Source organism: Panthera leo, chromosome D3, assembly GCF_018350215.1.
Source record: "Panthera leo isolate Ple1 chromosome D3, P.leo_Ple1_pat1.1, whole genome shotgun sequence".
NCBI classification, from domain to species: domain Eukaryota; kingdom Metazoa; phylum Chordata; class Mammalia; order Carnivora; family Felidae; genus Panthera; species Panthera leo.
In genome coordinates this window covers 5,004,502-5,017,251 of record NC_056690.1, presented here as the reverse complement: position 1 = coordinate 5,017,251, position 12,750 = coordinate 5,004,502, and positions in this window count along the sequence as shown.

Here is a 12,750-nt window from a genome sequence, read left to right as displayed (position 1 = left end):
GGTACGTGAATCCCAACGGTTTTCTCTTAATCTAAGAGACATAATCTAAAGCCATAGAACAGAGGTTTGTAATGATGGCTGGGGTTCTTTGGTTTGTTTTGTGCTTGTTGTTGTTGTTGTTGTAGGGATCCTATTTTATATCATGGGTTCTTGTCTTCCCGTGTGTCGGACTGGGAGTCTGGAAGTCCAGTTTTAGTCCTGAGTTCCAGCTGTCGCCACAAAGCCGTGTGAGGCTCGGCAGGCCCCTTGACCTCTCTCTGAGTCTCAGAGTTCTCATCTGACAAGTGGGGAAACTGAAGTCTGCCCATCCAGTCTCTCAGGGGTGTTGAGTCGATGAGATGAGGTCGTGGCCGTGAAGTTGCTTCGACAAGAGACAAAACTTTGTTCGGTTCTGTTGAGCTACCAGGAAACTTCACTCTTGTGGCTTAAGAAGGATTTACTTTAAAAAAAAAAGAATATATCTATACACACACACACACACACACACACCGCAACGTGTATTCCAGAAGTGGTCATCTTTGGGTGATGATAAAGCTGCTCAAGGAAGGGCCAAAAGCCTCTGTGATTCTCCTGGTCTTCTCTTCACAGCCACAAGATGGCTGCCATAACTCCAGCAATCACAGCACTGTTTAAGGCCAGAAGAAGGGCTGGGGCCCGATTAGGCTCCCCTGTTCCCTTTCTGGTAGGCAGAGGCACTCCCAGACCATTTCCAGACCATTCATCTCACTGGACAGAAGTAGGTCTTCAAGAAGGCCCGGGAAAATAAGTGTTCAGCCTTCCCGTCTCTAGGCGGTGAGGCGGCAAGGCAGAAGGAAGCTGGTCATGAGTGTTGGGTTAGGTCGGGCACAAACGGAGATTGTTCTGCAACGGAGGGTTGCAGAGCAGCCCCCGAAACCTCCAGGGAGGTTTTGATCTGCGCCCCTGTGACTGCTGCCCCCTGTTTAGCTGAGCCCTTTCCTGGGGCCCGGCCCCATTTGAATAGCTCACATTTTACTTTGGAGGTGGAATTATATTAAAAATCAGATGCTTGTCATTATGCAAATGGATGTCTCGCTATAGCTCAGGATTTTCATTTTTCTATGAATTATTCCTTCTTCACTGCTTTCCACCCTCCTCCCCCCCCCCCCCCCCCCATCTCTGGGAAGAAATAAAAACAACCTCTGACTGATCAGAGGAATTTTCCAATCATTCAGTCAGTGGATATTTATTGAACGTCTCTTATGTACCGGGAGCTGTTTTCGGTTCTGGGAAATGGCAGCGAAAGGCACGGTGTCTGCAGTATTGGAGCTTACGTTCCGGTGGGGGAGACCGGCGACGCGTAAATTAATAAGGGAGATAATTTTTGAGAGTGATACCCGCGAAGAAGACAATAAAACATGGCGGGCAAATAGACGTGCAGGTGGGGAGGGCTTCTTGGGGGGGGTGGTTGGCAGAGATCTCTGAGGAGGCGATCCTGCGGGAGAAACTGGATACATGAGAAGCCAGGCGTGTGATGAAGGAAGTAGCAGGTGCAAAGGCCCTGAGGTGGGAACAAGCGTGGTGTGTTGGCAGAAGAGGAGGGCCAGAGGCTTCGGCACAAGGAGAGAGGAAGAGAGCGGCGGGAGACGAGGGTGGAGGGGTGGGCCAATCCCACAGGGCTTTGGAGCGGCCACGTGGCTGAGGCTTCTGCCTGGTGGGGGTTGGTTTGTGGCACGGGCCCCACTGGCTGGAAGCCTCGCCCGCGGTCCGGGTCCCAGGGCCCCATCTTTCAGGGATCAGCATTGCCGCCCCCCGACATCATCCGGTTTGTTTCCTTGCTCGCCGTCTACTTCCCTAATTTGAATATAAGCCCCATTTGCGGAGGGACCTGATCTGTCTTGTCCACGGCCGTGTCTCCAGCACATAGTAGGTAGGTCCTCAAAAACACTTCATGAGTGTTCCTTGGTCTCCTGTTGCTGCATTACAAATCACGCCAGACTCAGGGCTTAAATGACTTCCTCACTCGCAGCTCTGCAGGTCAGGGACCAGACACAATATGCCTGGGTGCCCATCGGGACCTCGGAGCCTCTTCCAAGCTTAAGCGGTGGTGGTGAAGTTCAGTTCCAGCGGCGGCAGGCCTGCGATCCCCCTTCCTGGCTGACCGTTACCTGGGAGCAGCTCGTGGCGGTTAGAGACCACCCACATCCCTTCTGGGGCCGCGCCGTCCAGCTTCACAGCCGGCGACGGAGAACGGCTCTTGCTCCAAATATCTGACTCTGGGAAGAGCCCAGCCTCTTCCAAGGGATCACGTAACACCGTGTGCCTTTCTTAACGTCAAGGGCACCACGTAACATAACCTGTCCAGGAACAAAATCCACCACAGTCACAGGCCTGGGACTGTGCAGGGTGGGAATCTCCGGCCAGATGAACCAGCTCTCACCCCCATCCCTCCTCCCCCGGAAGCTGTCTCCCTGCCCCGCCAGCCCAGCACATCTGCTTCCTGGCAGCTGCATAGTTTGTCTTCTGGCCACGGAGTCTGCGAAGTTCCCAGTCTGGGCCGTGGGTCTCCATTTATGCCTTTCTGCCTGTGGCACCATCCGACCCCAGGGCCTTGGCACTTGCTGTTCTTACTGTGTGTCTCCCCGGTGTGGCTCATTCTCTCATCCCTTCAAGTGTTTGCTCAAATGGCGCCTTTTCAGGGGAGCCTTTTCTGACTCTTTTTTCTTCCGCTCTAAACATATTTTCTTCGGGGGCACCTAGATGACTTTAGTCAGTTAAGCATCTGATGTTGGCTCAGGCCATGATCTCGCAATTTGGGAGTTCAAGTCCTGCAGTGGGCTCTATGCTGACGGCACAGAGTCTGTCTGTCTTCCTCTCTCTCTGCCCCTCCCTAGCTCATGCTCTCTCTCTCTCAAAAATAAATAAACATTAAAAAAACCCCACAAAAACCTTTAAAGATACTTTGTTAGAGCTCAGTCAGTAGAACACGCATCTCTTGATCTCAGGGTCGTGACTTTGAGCCCCACATTGGGGGTAGAGTTTACTTTAAACATTTTTCATTAAAAAAATAATCAAAACAACACATTACAAAAAAAACCAAACAACTTTTGTTTTACTTTTCTTCGCACCGAGTTTCGTCTGACCCGCCATAGGTTTTGCCTGCTTACTCGGTTTACGATCTTTCTCCCCACACGAGAATGTCCGCTTTTCCACGAGCTTTCCAGAATTCGGTCTGGTTCTCTGGCCCAGCCCTGGAACGTATGGCGGCGCCTGGCGCATACGAGGGGCTCAGTAAAGATCCGTCCAGAGAATAACGAATGAGTGAGGCTTGAGGAGGGCAGGTTTACCTTTTTTTTTTTTTTTTTTTTAACCTGTTTTTCCTTTTTTTGCAAACCCTGAGCAGGCACGAGCGTTCCTTCCCCGGGCGGCCTCGTTACATAACCAAGGCCTTCGTTCTTCAAGGAGCTGTCAGCACAGCTTCAAGCGGTTTTGCTTAGTGTTTATAGCTTCTTCTCTTAGCTGCGTGCGCAAGCTCCCCAGAAGAGCCCTGGAAACAAGCCTCGCTTCAAATGGGACAGAGGGGTCCTGACACGGCGTGAGGAGGCCCCCGGGGGCCGATGGGGCACCTGCGGGCGGCAGTGGACCTCAGGGTGGGCCCGTGGCCGGTGTCACGCTCTGGGCACCCACGTCTAGGGACGGAAGCGTAGCTTCGTTCCGTAAATCACAGAGAGACGCCCCTGAGGGATTCAGGTAGCACAGCATCCCGCCGAAAAGCGCCTTCTGTCTTGGTGGGGAACTCGTGCACCCTGCCTGGGGACCCACCCGGGCAGGAGGGTGGGCGCTGGCCTCAGCCGCCCGCCCGGTCCTCGGGCCCCAAGGGTCACGAGTGCGCAGCCTGCTTCCACGGCCCAAGTTTCTTGGACACAAAGTCAGCCTGGTTTGTTGTATTTATTCACTGTTATTATATACTCTCTGTTTGGTACAATTAATAAAAGATTTCCACTTCAGGTGAGCTCATTATACGTTATGAATTTGCAAATGTCAAGATGATCGCGGTGAAATGTAGATGGTGTGGTTCCAAGGAGGCGATACCCAGGGGGCCTTTAACCGCTGCATTTAATAAACTCAGCGGCACCCCCTGCCCCCCCCCCCCCGCCCCCCGGAACAGGTGCGGGCTGCCTGGGGGCTGCCGCGGAGCTCAGCACTGTGGTATCTCGACCGCACATGAATTTTCATGGCAGGGATCCGAATGCTTTGGGGCCCCCGCCCTCCCAGACACGGGGTTTCTGTACGTGAGGCTCTATCTGTTGGTCCTGAGAGCCCGGGTCTCAGCCCCCAGTTCCAGTCCGGCGCTGGTGGGAGAAGCCGGGCAGCTGGTTGTCCCCACAGCCGTGTGGCCGTGCCAGCCGGGCCCCTCGCCTGGGAGCAGCCTCTCCGGGGAGGATGTGACAGAGGCCGCGGTTTCCCGCTGGCAGGCAGCTCGGCATCTCTCCGTCAGGAATGGCCCTCTGAGGGGCCCGAGGAAGAACTTGGAGAGCTTTGGGGACAGTTAGTCTTGCCTCCAACCCCAGCGGTGCCATTTTTCGTGATTTCAAGCACACGGATTCACCCCCTGAGCCTCAGTCTCCTGATTTGTGAAATGGGGGTGAAAGCACCCCCTCTGATTTTACTGGCATGGTTCAGTGGCCCATCACACACCGGAGGGTCTTAAGCAGTAAGAGAAAGAGGCTCACATTCAGTCGATCAGGTGTTCAGGGGCGCCCGTAGCCGGGGACCGGAGCTGACGCCGCGGCGTGTCCTCGTCTAAGGCGGGAGCATAATGTCGGCGCCTGGACATGCTGACGACTCATTGGTGATGCTCCGCGTTGGGCTTCTGCCCCCTGACTTAGAGGTGTCGACGGTGAGACACTGGGGTGCCCCGGCTCTAGGGTCCAAAGTGCAGGGATTTGTTCAGTGCAAACGTGCTTGAGGAAACGTGATTGCATGAAAAATTTTAATTTATATTCTTTTTTAAAAATGTTTTTATTTTTGAGAGAGAGAGAGAGAGAGCATGCAAGCAGGGGTGGGGCAGAGAGCGAGGGAGACACAGAAGCCCAAGCAGGCTCCAGGCTCCGAGCTGTCGGCACAGAGCCCGACGCGGGGCTCGAACCCACGAACCGTAAGCTCGTGACCTGAGCCGAAGTCCGACTGAGCCACCCAGGCGCCCCTAATTTACATTCTTAAAGGCATAAGCATCATCTGTGTCTTCTGCCTGCTGAATGAAAGTGTGTTTTGGGGCTCCTGGGTGGCTCAGTCGGTTGAGCTTGAGCGTCCGACTTCGGCTCAGGTCATGAGCTCACGGTCTGTGGGTTCGAGCCCCGCGTTGGGCTCTGCGCGGACAGCTCAGAGCCTGGAACCTGCTCCGGATTCTGTGTCTCCCTCTCTCTCTGCCCCTCCCCCGCTCATGCTCTGTGTCTCTCTCTGTCAAAAATAAAAAACATTAAAAAAAAAAAAAAAAAAAAAGAAGTGTGTTTTGGGAACGTCCAAGGGCGAGGAGGGCGCTCTCTCATCGGTGGAGCAGTGTTCTTTCTGGGTCTGTTCTTAACATTGAACCCACTTACCCTGGACGTCTGCCCTTGACTCCCCATGTACCCGGCTCTCAGGCTGTGCGGTTTGGGGAGGGCTGATGCTCTCCCCGAGCTGGGGTTGGGCACGTGACTCCAGCCTGGCCAGTTAGCTTATCCCATTCCCTGAGCCCAGTGATTGGTTCAGGGATGGGCATATGACCTCTCTGAGGCCAATAATACTTTTTTTCTGACATTCTTCAAAAAAATGTTTTTAATGTTTATTTTTGACAGAGAGAGAGAGAGAGAGAGAGAGAGAGAGAGAGAGAGAGAGAATGAGTGGGGGAGGGGACAGAGAGGGAGGGGGAGTCACAGATTCCAAAGCAGGCTCCGGGCTCTCAGCAAAGAGCCCAACGTGGGGCTCAAACCCACGAACTGCGAGATCATGACCTGAGCCGAAGTCGGACGTTCAAGTTCAACCGACTGAGACTGAGCCACCCAGGCGCCCCTGCCGTTCTTCTTCTGACACGGAGTCCTGAGGACATTGGGTTCCTGGAAGCAGCCAAGCCTGAAGCCACGAACACTGCGGTCATGCAAACCCGTCATCCCTCTTGGCTTTGGTTTTTGTCATTATCAACTATGACACTGTTCTGAGCCCTGTGGTTCCAGACAAGAAGACATCTCTTGGTCCTTTGTAGCTAAATGCAGTGATTTAACAAGCGATCAACTCCAGTTTGGGTGCCTCACCCTGTCCTGGAGAAACTAATGCACACTAATCCCAGCATGATCTGGAATGCCCCCTCGTTTTCCCACAGGAAGCTCCCCTAAACAAAGACCAAAGGATACATATAATTTGTGAGATAAATAAAAAACATTTAAAACTGTAAAGGCAGATGTGCTCAGAAGAAAGAGCTCTGCAGATGGGAAAAGCCCCCCCCCCCCCGCCGCCCCGTTTTGCTGACAATGGCACAAGACCATCCCTCACACCCCTGGTTTACCGAAGGGCTAAACCAAACAATTACAGTAAGTGATGGAAAGATTATAACTAGTGATGATTTCATTGAATTTCTAAATTTCATTGTGACAGTCTCCTGGATATTTACAAATTCATAGTGTATAATGGACTAACCCAAATGGGAAATCTTTTATTAATTGGATAAACCAGATTGTATATTAAAAATGAATAAAACAGATGAGGTTGAATTCATAGACCTCAAGTTAAGATTTGCGCGAACCGCTACGCACTCCTAGGAATTTGAATTGGCACAACTTTTCCGAGAGGCCCTTGATGCGAAAATTCCTGAATTGTACCTGCTTTCACTTGGTGATCCGTTCTTCAGGGACCTACCTTGAAGAACTACACGTATGAAGGTGCAGGGACAAGACTGTTGCTTTTTGAAAAAAGGTTTTATTTTGTTAGGTGATGTCTAACACCCAATGTGTTTTATATATATATTTATATATATATTATATATTATATATTTATATATATAATACATAATATATAATATATAATATATTTATATATAAATATATTGTATATAATATATTATATATAATATATTATATATTATATATTATATATAATTTATATTTATGTTTATAATATTCTAATATTTAATTATATATATATTTATGTGTTTGTATTTTCCACCTGTTGACTTGAGATATTTTGTTGAGTGGTAAATACATATCACGGTCCACTCAGGGCTTTTCCTAGACCTACTTCTATCCATTAGGCTGCTTTTGGTTACCGGTAGTTAATATCCGAGGTGCTGTGTTTAAACAATTCAGCTTATCACCTCAGTGAACAGAGCCTCTGGACTGGAGGCTGGCGCTGTGGCTCAAAGATGTTGTCAGGAGCTCTCTTTCTGTTCCGCCATCTGTAGTCCTGTGGTGCCTCAAGGCCAAAAGAGGCTGCCAGGGCCCTCCTATCACACCTTCACTTCCTAAGATGGCAAGAAGGAAGGGGTGGAGGGCAAAACAGGCCCTTTGCCTCTCTCATCTGTTCTAGGAAAGCAAGCTTCCCACATCTACCTTCTACATGGATTGCATTGGTCGGCACTGGGTCACAGGCCTCCTCTAGCGTGGTCCCTTGCCAGGACCGAAGGTGATTGGCTGACACCTATCAGGACTCCTCCCCCTGCCCAAAGGCTTGAGGTTGCCACTTAAGCCAGTTGGGAGCTTGCTGGGAAGGAGAGTAGGCTGCATCTGGCAGTTCTGGGGGTCTTGGGCTGTGCTGAGGCAACAGTGGGTGGGAAAGACACATCCCACCCACCCCGGGCGGCTAACAGACCCCAGAGTCAGACTGGGTCAGATCTGATCGTGCCCCTAGCTGGCCGGCAGTGTGCCCACAGGTAAATTGCTTCAGCTTTCCATGCCTCAGTTTCCTCAGCCTTTTGTGGTTTATGGAGCAGATGGTTGTGAGGGTCCAATGAACTAAAAATGGGTTTCAGCCCAAACCTGGACTGAAAACAGGTGACAAAACGTTGTAGACAAGTGTTCAGCCTATAGCTCTGTTCACAGTAGCAAAAGGTGCCGACAACCCAAACGCCCAACAGCGGATGAATGGATACAAAAATGTGTCCTACCCACACAGTGGAGCATTCTTCAGTTAGAAACGAGGAGTGAGGTACTGATTCATACCACAACCGTGGATGGGCCTGCTCTGGGCGCAAAAGATCCCGCTTGGATGAGATGTCCAGGAGCGGCAAAGCCATAAAGGCAGAAAGTAGCTCCGTGCTGGCCGGAGGCTGAGGGGAGCGGGGGAGTAGCTGGGCACAGGGTTTCGCTTTGGGGCAACGAGAAAGTTCTGGAACCGGATATGGGTGATGGGTGCACGGCACCATGAATGTCCGAAATGCCACGGAATTGTTCATTTTGAAATGGTCAAAAGGGTCAGTTTTATGTTATGTGTACTTCACAGCTATAAATTAGAAAACATTTACTTTACAGCAATAAATATAAGCAAATAAAAAATAAATTAAAAAACCCGAACCGTGGAAAGCCCTTAGAGCAGTGCCTGCCTGGTGTGTGTTAAATGTTTGTTCTGCCCCAGAGCGGTAAAACTTGTTCCAAAATCCCCTGCTGGGGGGTGGGGGAGGGCGGCTGGGGGGTGGGGACCAACCACCCCTGGAAGCCACTCTTCCCTGGGGCCTCCCCACCCATTGGGGCTCTATCGGAAAGTGGACTCAAGCCCCTTCTGCCCTCAATTTTCACCGGCTTTTTGGGGTTTCTGCCGCCTCCCGAGGGCTCAGCTCTTAATCGTGTGCCCTTTCACTCGCTCACCAATTTCACCACCATTTACTGGACTTTCCCCTTGCGCCCAGCCCTGTTCTGTCACCAGCCATTTGGTGAACAAGACAGGGGCTGACCTTCCAGTGGGGGAGACCAGCACTAATGAAGTTCGTCCTCCTGGACGCATGATGCCAGGTAGTAACAGCTGCTGTGCAGAAAATACGGAAATGGGACGGAGAGATACGAGGTACTTGCATTGGGGGGGTCCCGGGAAAGGGACCCCCTTCCTTCCATCACTTGTCCATACATCCAGGTGTGCTAGCAATTGTATCCTTCTTGACTTCCTATTCAAGGGAGCCCAGCTGCTATTCTGAGAGGCCCTCCTCACCCACCACACGGCCCGAGGTGGTGGAAACCGGAGGGTGGCTTTGAGGGTGTTCCCCGGACCATCCCAGCTAAACACGAGTATTTGCATTGGAAAAGGACAGTCCGTCTTGGCAAAGAACATCTTAACTGACGATGGATGGGTCGCTGCATGTGTGCTGGAAACGTTGGCGGTGCCAAGGATAAGGGGGGGTGGCGTTCCAAAGCCGGGGCAGGGGTGGGGAAATCCCTCTGCCCAGGGCCCCTCGTATCCCCCTTCCTTCTGCGGTTCGGGCCAGGCCCGCAGTGCCAGCATAGCCACGAGATGGCAGTGTCGCTCTACGCTTGCGGCCGGGCGGGCGCGTGGGCTGAGTTGAGCAGAGATGGGGGCGGGGAAGCGCGCGAGAGGGCCCGCGTGGGGGCACCTGCCGGGCGGGTAGGGGGTGCGGGACCTGGGGGAAGCTAGCTCGGAGCAGAGGGCCTTGGGCTCGCTTTTAATTGGATTGGCCTCAGTTTCCCCATCTGCACACGGCGGGGGGGGGGGGGCGGGGGTTTGGCTGCGTAATTCTTACGATCTTGTCTCGGGCTATGAGGCCAGCAGACTGGGGGTGAGATTCTAGGTTTGCTGAGTGAGGCTGTGGGGTAGGCTTGAGAGGAGGGCTCTGCCGGGCTGGGGGGGGGGGGGGCAGTGGTCTTCTAGGTCACTGCTGCGGGTCCCTCCTACCTTCTCTGACCCCTTCAGGAAGTCCTTTTCCCTGCCCAGAATAATGCTGGAAATACACCCATTGTAATACAGACTCTGGGGTCTGGTTAATATGCGGAGTCCTTACCCAACCACAGGACAGGTTGAGGGAGGGCTGGAATTCTCATCTCACATAAGGAGCTCAGAGGGGTTTAGGGGCTTGTCCAAAGTCACACAGCCGTGTGGCAAAGCCACCCTCAAAAAACAGATCCCTCCCCACAGCCATCATTAGCAGCGATCCGCTGGGGGGGGGGGGGGGGAACAGAACTATGCCTGTCTACTTTAGCTTTGTAACAGCAGTACTTAGAACGATATACGACCAGAATGGAGAGCTAGGGAGGGGTCCATTTTATTTTTCAATAATTTTTAATTACTTCTAGAAGTTTTTTAAATTTACGTTTTAAAGTAACCTCTACACCCAACATGGGGCTCGAACTCAGGACCCCGAGATCTAGAGTCTCCTGCTCTTCCAATGGAGCCGGCCAGGCGTCCCGGGAGGGGGTCTGTTTTAGATGGCTGGTCTGGTCTGGGAAGGCCTCTCTGAGGATGTGAGGGACTCACCAGACCTATTCACCCCCTCCCCGTGCATCCCGGCCAGAAAATGACTTGTCTTTGGTCACAGACCACCCCCCCCCCCAGACCTGTCGGCAAACACGTGGGTACCTTGCCTAGAACACCCCAGGTCTCCCTGCTGTGAGCTCCCCAGAGATCAGCTCTGTATGCATTTCCTCCTTTTCCTCCTTTTGGGGGCGGGCAGGACCTGCATTCCATTCATTTTTTGTTTCCCCATCTCCCTCCCCAATCCCCAAGGCCTGGCACATAGTAGGTGCTCAGCTCAGCAAACACGAATGAGTGAGTGGGAAAGAGAAGACACAGAGGACGCAATCTGGGCTCAGAGGATCTCAGGCCGTGCTGACAGCATGTGGGGATCATGCTCCCAGTCGGGGGAACCATCATGGGGGGGGCAGAGGGGCCCTTCCCAAGGGCCACCCCAGACCCGAGGAGACCACCCCTTGTCCATCCTGGTATTTGGTTCTCCACGTTTGGATCGCAGGCCTTGCCAGGGAGCCCAAAGGGGTTTGGCCAGCACTCGGGTTCCTTGAAAAGGAAGCCGTTAGTTGCGACGGGAAATTCCCTTTCTGTCTCGCAATTAACCTGGCCTAGAGACTCGTCACCTGCCCCCGGCTCCTTCTTCCTTCTTTTATCTAAGAAGAGCTGAGCGCTGCCTCTGCTAATGAGCTTGTCTGTACTAATGAAGCAGGTGCCCTGTCCCCCGCCGGCCCCCCTCGCCAGCTGGGAGGGGGAGGACTGTTCTTCAGATGTGAGCTCTGGGCCCACAGAGGAAAATCAGATACGTGAGAATAATGACCATAATGATGAGAATGATCATGTGGACAGTGGATCCCTTTAAATGAGCTCTCCCTTCATAGGTCGGGGGCTTTATACGCCTTATACGGGACCCCAAGTGGACGGTGCGGTGGCTTCCATTTGTCAGATGGGGACACTGAGGCCGTGGAGCCTAAATGACCGGGCCCAGGTGGCATAACTGGGGTGGCAGGGCCGGGTTCTCAGCCAAGACTCTGGGACTCGGTTTGCTCACCCCACTGCTGCCTTATTGACGTTTCTAAACAGTTTGACCCACTTTTTTTTATGGGAAACCTAGACACGGGAGCCAGTGGCTGGTACACGGGAGCCGGGGCCGGGGGGTGGGGTGGGGGGGGGAGGACTCCCACCTCAGGTGCCTCCCCACCGGCCCCCAGCTGTGTAGGGCTAGTGTCCGGGCATCTGACGACTGCAGGAGCCCCCATGTGACCCCAGCCTGATTCATTCAATTGCTGAGCCCCCGTGGCCCGGCCCGGGTTGGGGTGAGAGGTGCCCCCCGGGGGGATAATAGCTACTGTGACCCCCCCAGTGAGGCCGGTCTCCCAGGCTGGAGGAATCCGACCACCCACCCAGTCCCCGTCCCTGCCTCCATTACACCCTGGCGCAGTCGCTGTGACCCTGCCCCCAGAGCCGTCCCTCGCCTGGTCGTGTATGCCTGACGCCTGGGCGTCCTCCCGCTCAAGTAAATAAGGGCCCCCGAGGGCCCCTGCCTCACACCTGGGTAGACAACCCCAAGACGCCTTCGCTTTCTTTCAGGGCCCCTGACCGCGCCCAGCCAGGGCACCCCCATCCCTGTCCTAGTGCTTGGTGGAAATTCCTCAGGTAGCCCCCCCTCCCCCCCCCCCCGACTCCCCGAGGCGACCCCACGGGGACCCCCAAGCTGGGCCGAAAGTATCCCAGGACCTCTCGTCCGCACTCAGCCTCGCAGCCCCTGTCCCCCGCGGACACCCCTCCCCCCATTCCGAGGACCACCCCCCCCCCCCACCCCCCACCCCGCGACCTTGGGAACTCCCGCCACTTGGCCCGAATCCGCCCCATCTATCTGCTTTCGGCCGGCAGGTGCCCCCTCCCGCGGCCCCGTCCGCGCGCCCGCCCCAGACCGCCCCCGCGGGGCTCTCTGGGCCTGTGCCGCCGGGCGCCCTCCCCCAGGGACGCCCGGGAGTGGCACGTCCCGCCGCCTATGGCTGGGCGGCCGCCTGGGGCCCCGTCTCCGCGGCGGGCCCGCCCCCTCCCCGGCCCCGCCCTCCCGCCGCCGCCCCGCCCTCCGCCCGGCGCTCGCCGCTCGCTCACTCTCTCGCGGGCTGCGGGGCGGCCGGCAGCTGGCGCGGGCAGAGGCGGCGGCGGCGGCGGCGGCGCCACGGCGATGGGACGGGCGCTGGGGCGCAGGAGCCGCGGCGGCGGCGGCGGCGGCGGCGGCGGCGGCGGCGGGGCCCGCGCAACTCGGGCCAAGTGCGGGGCCGCCGGCGCGGGCGCGGGGCGCTGAGCCCCCGCGGCCCCCAGCTCCCGGGCCGCGCACCGCCGAGC